Here is an 8,472-nt window from a genome sequence, read left to right on the forward strand (position 1 = left end):
CTTCTGCTGGACATCATGAAATGTGAAAGCTCACACATGTCAAGTGTGCCTCCATCCCTTATTGCTTGTCTACTAATGTGTTACACCATTCCTGCCTTAGACTACACTTCAATGTCCCACTGGCAATTTCTTACTTTTACTCTGCCAGAAATCTACTTTCCTTTCCATATGCGATGCATTGATAAAAATACATTGCTCTCATACAGTATATTAAGAAAATCGCTGGTATGCTGTCATCTTTTTTATTAAAGTTTTATCTTTCATAGTCTGGCCTACTAGAAATAGCTTCACATTATCAACTATAGATGTCAGACAAGTACTCCTATGGTGTTGCAGACAACTTAATCACTCATTCGGACAAGATGGCGGCTGAATGTATGACTCTGTCCAAGATCAAGGTTATTCACAAGTCAGCCTTCAAACTTTAGTCCTTTGTCTAATAATTCATACTCTAATTCACGTCTTTTTAACTTCTGTAGAATTTTTTGAATTAGCATAATACACACATTCACTTTTTGAAGTTTGCGTCATTTGTGTACCCAAGATTCAGTACCTGGAGAAATATGTCATTTTTGCCTACAATTATTGATAACTTGCAATTCAGCATGAAGTAGCTTTGAATAAATAAAGAAGCTTGGAACAAAGGTAGTCTTATTATTTTTTGGAGCCCAATTATTTAAAAAGAAAAATACCCCATAGGCCTACTGCTTTTCTAAACAGACAGTGCAGTGGTACACTCATCTGCATACCGCACTGTGACAGCGCTCCATGAGATGGGGTTCCCTGTGACTTCTCCTTGCACTGAACCACCACCACCAGTCCTAATGTGACAGCTCTTTACAGCACACACCGCGCAGCGCAGATGCTCCTAGACGCTCCTAGACGCCGCAGCTTGGCTAATAAGGCGAGCCATGCTAACATTCTGGCCAGTATAAGGCCGTAATTAAATAGTGGCAACTCAAGAAGAGGGCTGGTGGCACGTCCACCTGAATCACTGCAGAGGAAAAGCAGAGGAGAGCGACTGACCTGCCTCACAGAGACTGACCTGCCTTACAGAGACTGACCTGCCTCACAGAGACTAACCTGCCTTACAGAGACTGACCTGCCTTACAGAGACTGACCTGCCTTACAGAGACTGACCTGCCTTACAGAGACTAACCTGCCTTACAGAGACTGACCTGCCTTACAGAGACTGACCTGCCTTACAGAGACTAACCTGCCTTACAGAGACTGACCTGCCTTACAGAGACTGACCTGCCTCACAGAGACTGACCTGCCTTACAGAGACTGACCTGCCTCACAGAGACTGACCTGCCTTACAGAGACTGACCTGCCTTACAGAGACTAACCTGCCTTACAGAGACTAACCTGCCTTACAGAGACTAACCTGCCTTACAGAGACTGACCTGCCTCACAGAGACTGACCTGCCTTACAGAGACTGACCTGCCTTACAGAGACTGACCTGCCTTACAGAGACTGACCTGCCTCACAGAGACTGACCTGCCTTACAGAGACTGACCTGCCTCACAGAGACTAACCTGCCTTACAGAGACTAACCTGCCTCACAGAGACTAACCTGCCTCACAGAGACTGACCTGCCTTACAGAGACTGACCTGCCTTACAGAGACTGACCTGCCTCACAGAGACTGACCTGCCTTACAGAGACTGACCTGCCTTACAGAGACTGACCTGCCTTACAGAGACTGACCTGCCTCACAGAGACTAACCTGCCTTACAGAGACTAACCTGCCTCACAGAGACTGACCTGCCTTACAGAGACTAACCTGCCTTACAGAGACTGACCTGCCTTACAGAGACTGACCTGCCTTACAGAGACTGACCTGCCTCACAGAGACTGACCTGCCTTACAGAGACTGACCTGCCTTACAGAGACTAACCTGCCTTACAGAGACTGACCTGCCTTACAGAGACTGACCTGCCGCAGCCTCACAGAGACTGACCTGCCTCACAGAGACTGACCTGCCTTACAGAGACTGACCTGCCTTACAGAGACTGACCTGCCTTACAGAGACTAACCTGCCTCACAGAGACTGACCTGCCTTACAGAGACTGACCTGCCTTACAGAGACTGACCTGCCTCACAGAGACTAACCTGCCTTACAGAGACTGACCTGCCTTACAGAGACTGACCTGCCTTACAGAGACTGACCTGCCTCACAGAGACTGACCTGCCTTACAGAGACTGACCTGCCTCACAGAGACTGACCTGCCTCACAGAGACTGACCTGCCTTACAGAGACTGACCTGCCTTACAGAGACTGACCTGCCTTACAGAGACTAACCTGCCTCACAGAGACTGACCTGCCTTACAGAGACTGACCTGCCTTACAGAGACTGACCTGCCTCACAGAGACTGACCTGCCTCACAGAGACTGACCTGCCTTACAGAGACTGACCTGCCTCACAGAGACTAACCTGCCTCACAGAGACTGACCTGCCTTACAGAGACTGACCTGCCTCACAGAGACTGACCTGCCTCACAGAGACTGACCTGCCTCACAGAGACTGACCTGCCTTACAGAGACTGACCTGCCTCACAGAGACTGACCTGCCTTACAGAGACTGACCTGCCTTACAGAGACTAACCTGCCTTACAGAGACTAACCTGCCTTACAGAGACTGACCTGCCTCACAGAGACTAACCTGCCTTACAGAGACTAACCTGCCTTACAGAGACTGACCTGCCTCACAGAGACTAACCTGCCTTACAGAGACTAACCTGCCTTACAGAGACTAACCTGCCTTACAGAGACTGACCTGCCTTACAGAGACTAACCTGCCTTACAGAGACTGACCTGCCTTACAGAGACTAACCTGCCTTACAGAGACTAACCTGCCTTACAGAGACTGACCTGCCTCACAGAGACTAACCTGCCTTACAGAGACTAACCTGCCTTACAGAGACTAACCTGCCTTACAGAGACTAACCTGCCTCACAGAGACTGACCTGCCTTACAGAGACTGACCTGCCTCACAGAGACTGACCTGCCTTACAGAGACTGACCTGCCTCACAGAGACTGACCTGCCTTACAGAGACTGACCTGCCTCACAGAGACTGACCTGCCTTACAGAGACTGACCTGCCTCACAGAGACTAACCTGCCTTACAGAGACTGACCTGCCTCACAGAGACTAACCTGGTTCGCATGCATATTCATGACAAACTGCCTCAGTCTCTGAGCAACGTTGCTACTCCTGGTTTGCATGCCCCCCCCCCCCATCAGCTCCCCGCCCCCCGCACCCCCTCAGCCACCGTGAGGAGTGGAGGACACTGCACAGACCTTGGGGCTCCTCAGCACTCATTAACAGCAATTAAGAGCCAGTCTGAGACGCCGGCATGCTTAATTGCCAATTACAGATATGTTAGATATGGGTGAAAGTGACAGAGCTATGTTTAGAATACATCAGCGTACATTTGCAAACCGTGTTTATGCCTTTTAAACGAGACCGAAAATAAGGGGTTGGAAAGCACTCAGAGGGCTGTGCTCCGCCTTCAGCCATTCTTCAGCATCACATCCTGTAGTATAGTGTGTACAGTATACGCCTGGGATGTTTACACCACAAACAAATCCAGTGAGGATATAGCGCAATGGGGTGCATCTCTTCTCTCTGGATCATGACAGAATCATGTGCAGACTGTAGAAATGCTGGGGGGATGGAGAGACGAGGCACTCAGGTGGTTGTCCTCTTCCCCCGCACCCTCCCTCCTGATGTGCCAACCCCGCGGTGTGGTAATTGACGTGACATATTGATGGGCACTCTCGCGCGGCCAGGGAGACACGCGCCTGCACACCCTTCCAGCTCGCTAATAATTGCTGATTAAAAACTAGTTAAGAGCCCATGAAGACTAAAACGTGCATTAACCAAATGACCTTCTGGGACTGCAAAACAGTGTGCCTCCACCAAAGTTAACTGGCTGTTTCATCTGTGAATGTGGTGGCTCGGCTGTTATTGAGGAAGTGGAGATAAGGAGCCAACAGGAGGGTGTGCTGTGATTGCATATTACTTCCTTATTTGTCTGCAGAATGTGTTTTGCCAATATCCTTTTTGTCATTCACAGATTAAAATGTTCTTTATCTTTATTGAGTTCTTATCAAGATGTTTACAGTATGAGCTTATATATTAAGGGGAGATGGCGAGGCTGTCATACATTGTCATTGTCTTTTGCCACGCTCCCATTTACGGGCTGATCTAATATAATGATCGAGCTCGACCTCAGTTTACTGAAATAAGCAAGGTTGTGTTATTGTTCAATTCCGAAAAGTGATGTCTTTGCACAAGGTACTGTCGACAGAGGTGACTATTGATGGTCACTCACCTTGTATCACAATGTGGCTTTATGACGATGTACTACTGACTACTAGATTGTGCTGGCTTCAGCACATTCTCCATCTCAACTGTTTCTGCATGTTCTTAAAACATATCAGTGTTATTACATATGGATGATGTATGTTTAAAAGGAACACTGTACATGTATGTACGTTGTATGTAAAATATCTTGTCTGTGTCGGATCATCTGGGAAGAGTGCTGTGGAAACAACTGTGGTTCCCATAAAGAGGGGCATCTGTATGGGAAGCCCCTCTAGAGTTGAAGTAATTATAGCGGCAGTAATTGGAAATGGTCCCTTGTGCTTCTCTGTAGCACACCATTCGAAGAGAGAACGCAGGTAAAGGCCAACTGACACAGAAAATACAGTCATTGGATCTCTTTCTTTGCTTGTATTATCCACTAGGATTGAGGTTTATAAACCCCCACACCGAACAACAGTTTTGCCCCCGGATCACAAAGCATGCGCCCTTCGACTCATTATTCACCATTGTTATCCACCTGAAAGATTGGACTCCTTGAAATCGATAACTGCCTTAGAGCAAACTCTATTGAGTAACACGCTGGAGGAGCTGAGAGAAGCATCAGTCATTGGAGGAGGACAGTAGAGGAATACTGAGCCCCCGAAGAACCTGTGGTCCTGTCAGTCAGCAGAGAGAGCCTGTCGGCTTTACACGCAGCCTTTTTATCAGAGTTCACGATTCTGATATATATATAGAATGAGAGGTCAGATGGTAGTTATGTATGTAGGAAGTACCAGGCATCCTTTTTCAACGCATTTGTAAAGCTGTGATGTTTCTTCTTCTGAACCTATAAAACTCACACATGTGCACAGCACATGGCAAATACACATAGGCATACTTTGGAGACACACAAAGGGCTTATCTGTGGCTATACAGTTATGTCCTCCAACCAACCTTCATGCACTGGCTTTCTAAAAGGCATTGTAAATTGTGTTAAGGCAGTGGGATTTAAGAGGAAGCCAGCGCCTACTGAAAATGACCCCTTCAAACATTCATAGAAGCTAATTTCAACATTTTTGTCTAAGGAAGCAGAAATTGGCCAGGGAATGGTTCAACGCACTATTGCCCAAGCCATGGATGATTTGACCTAGTGCTTTCATTCAAATCTAATTTCACATTCTTTTCATTTCTTTAACTTGAACAACTCTTCGATGAAAACAATACTTGTCTCTCCTCATCTTTCAGTTATCGCCAAGAAAACACCAGTTTTCCTTTTAGATACCTTTAAAAAACGTGTTCCCTGGAGTAAAGCACTTAGAGGACCACAAGGCAAGCCAGAAGAAAAAAAAACTGCCTTTCTCTTTTTTTCGATTTCAAAAACACAGAATCCATCATACTCTGCACAATAGCAGAGAAAGCAATTTGCTAACAAATGTTTTGACAATGGCTTCCGTTTTTTTTCCCAGCATTCAGAGATGTACGCACAATTTAATACCCACAAACAATCAGTGCTCTGAATGGATCCACAGATAGTCTGTATTTTTTCTCATTATTGTTCCTGTGCAATGGAAAAGCAGTCAATGGCCCATATCACACAAAATACATTATCTCATTCTGTCATCCACTCCCCCAGCGCACAAAGCTTAATTAATTCCATCTAGGACCAAACAATATTCACCAGCTTGGTCAGAGGTTATTATGAAAGTCTGTAGCTAATTGTTTTTAAGACAAACTCACCCGCATACTAAACACACCAAAAGTGTGATTAGAGAACGATGCATGTGCTTGCATCAGCCATCTAAAGTGTCATTCATGGTCCTTAGCGAGTGTCCTTGCTTGGAACCGGATGTCCCTCCCTCCTGACACACAGACAGACATAATACTTTGCACAAGGGAAAATTGCCTCATCATCATCATCATCGTCGTCTGAGGTACTGTATCATGAATGGCAATTGCGTTGTTTTTATCAGCGTTTCAAATGAGAGCAATCTGTCTTTGAGATTAAATATTAGCTCTGTGTGGGGCAAATTTGCTGTAAAAAAAATAAATAAATAAATAAACAAACAGTATTATTTGTTTCATTTGTTCCTCCGTGCAAGATTGACAATATCAGTGAATCCAGCAGGGAGACTATGTTGAGACAAACTGTGAGTGACATTTAAGGCTCCCAGCGCAGTGTGCTAGGCACATGGGACCTCACAAGCACCTACAGTAGGGTCCGTCTGAGGCATGGCCCACAGGCACAGGCACAGCAAGGTTACTCCACTGTGTTTTCAGGGAGATGGGGGAACAATTTTAGTATTCCACACACACCGAGCAGGGACAGCAGTGTCACTGTTAATGAAATGCCTTTGGACTAATCCAGCATTGCATCCTGAATACATTTCGGCATATCTCTCCTCCGTATCCACTCTCTTCTCTGTGCACCACCCCCCTCCTTCCCTCAGGTTATTAATCATGATGGCATTTGATGCTGGAACAGTGGGGTATACAGTGATGGGTCTTGTTCTCAGCATGGAGTTGTCGTTTTCTCTCTGTCTGATGTGTCCTTCTTGGACTCAAATTCTTTCTCTGCTGGATGGGCTATCACTGTATCATCTGTGACATGTACCAGAACACACACGTCGCCACATCTGACAGCACCAGCCCTCCTTATTGCCAATAGAATACAGTAGAATAGAATAGTGTTGAATGTAATATATTATATTATTAGTATACGTGGAACATATCGGCCTACACAGTATAGTATAGACATGTAGAATTATGGGTATAATCCCATAGACTCTCAATTAATTCTTCAAAATCTTAATTTTTCAAGACTATCCTTTGACTGACCAGGCAGTATAGTAGTGCTTCTCCCCACCGTGTGGATCTAAGCCATCCTGACAACACGTGTCAGTTCCTAACAGGAATCCAGCAGGCCATTCAGCCTGAGAGAGCTACTGTATGGGAAACGTGGGTTTCCATTTTAGAACTCTAACACACGATCACACTCTGTACCAGGTGCAAGCCAGGATGCGTATTAGGAAGGTTAAAAACACTATTTAAAGATGTCATTAAATATTGATCATGATGGGGGATGTTCAATAAGCTGCTGTACAGACGTGTGGCTGTGAGCCTGGGTGTCTCACGAGACATGACGCAGGGCCCAGGGGACAGACGGGCACAGGCACACAGACATAAGAGCTGTCTGGCCCCTCAACGCTCTCATCCAGGGGTTGTGAAAACAAATAGTCGTGAGGTAAATTGAGTATCGTATCAATGGGATGTCATGAAAGGAGACTATGGTCTCTAATGTGTTTCTGTTTGTTGTACGCCCTTTCCACCGTAGACTGAAGACCCATCTCTTCAGGCTACACCTTGACTGTCCCTCCTAAAGACCTCTTCATCCCCACTACCCCGCTACAGTACAGTTTGGTTACTGTAAATATGTATTTTAAAATATATATATATTTCCTTCTTCTAGCATTATAACAGCCACTGGTCCCTGGTCCTAGCATAGATCTGTTTCCTTATGATGACTGATGTACAGCACCAGTCAAAAGTTTGGACACACTCAATTGAATGGGAAAGTGTGTCCAAACTTTTGACTGGTACTGTATAGATGATTCACACAAATGTACTCGCTTTGGATAAAGGCGCCTGCTAAATGTCAAAAATGTAAATGTAAAACACCCAAAGTAAACATAAAATGGCTACCTACAGGCCCGTGGTTGACCTTTCGGACCCCAGGAAGACTAGCTAATGTCACGGCATTAGCTAATAGGGATCCTAATAAACAAACAAACAAACCTTGTCAACAGACATCTCTTTATCGAATGGTCTTTATCGTGTGTTCTCATTCCTGGATGGCTGATGAAATGAGACTATGGTCTCTAACGTGTTTCGGCTTGTTCCACACCTTGATGGTCAATGAAGGTTTGGGGTTTGTCAACATACTGTACTGTACTGTATCTCTCATAGAAACACTGGAGATATTTACTGCTTATTTGCACTGAAGGTGGAATCCTTACTTGAAATACTATAAGTGAACTGAAATTCAGCAGTTAGGATTCAGAGACCTGTGAATGCTAAATTGAGTTTCATCTTTCTACATTTAGGACTCCTTGGTTGAAAGGTAGCCTGGTGTTTTCATCTCTTGATGGCTGAGGGCCAAGGG

This window comes from Nansenia antarctica (assembly GCF_963989245.1).
Source record: "Nansenia antarctica genome assembly, chromosome: 4".
Taxonomy (NCBI): domain Eukaryota; kingdom Metazoa; phylum Chordata; class Actinopteri; order Argentiniformes; family Microstomatidae; genus Nansenia; species Nansenia antarctica.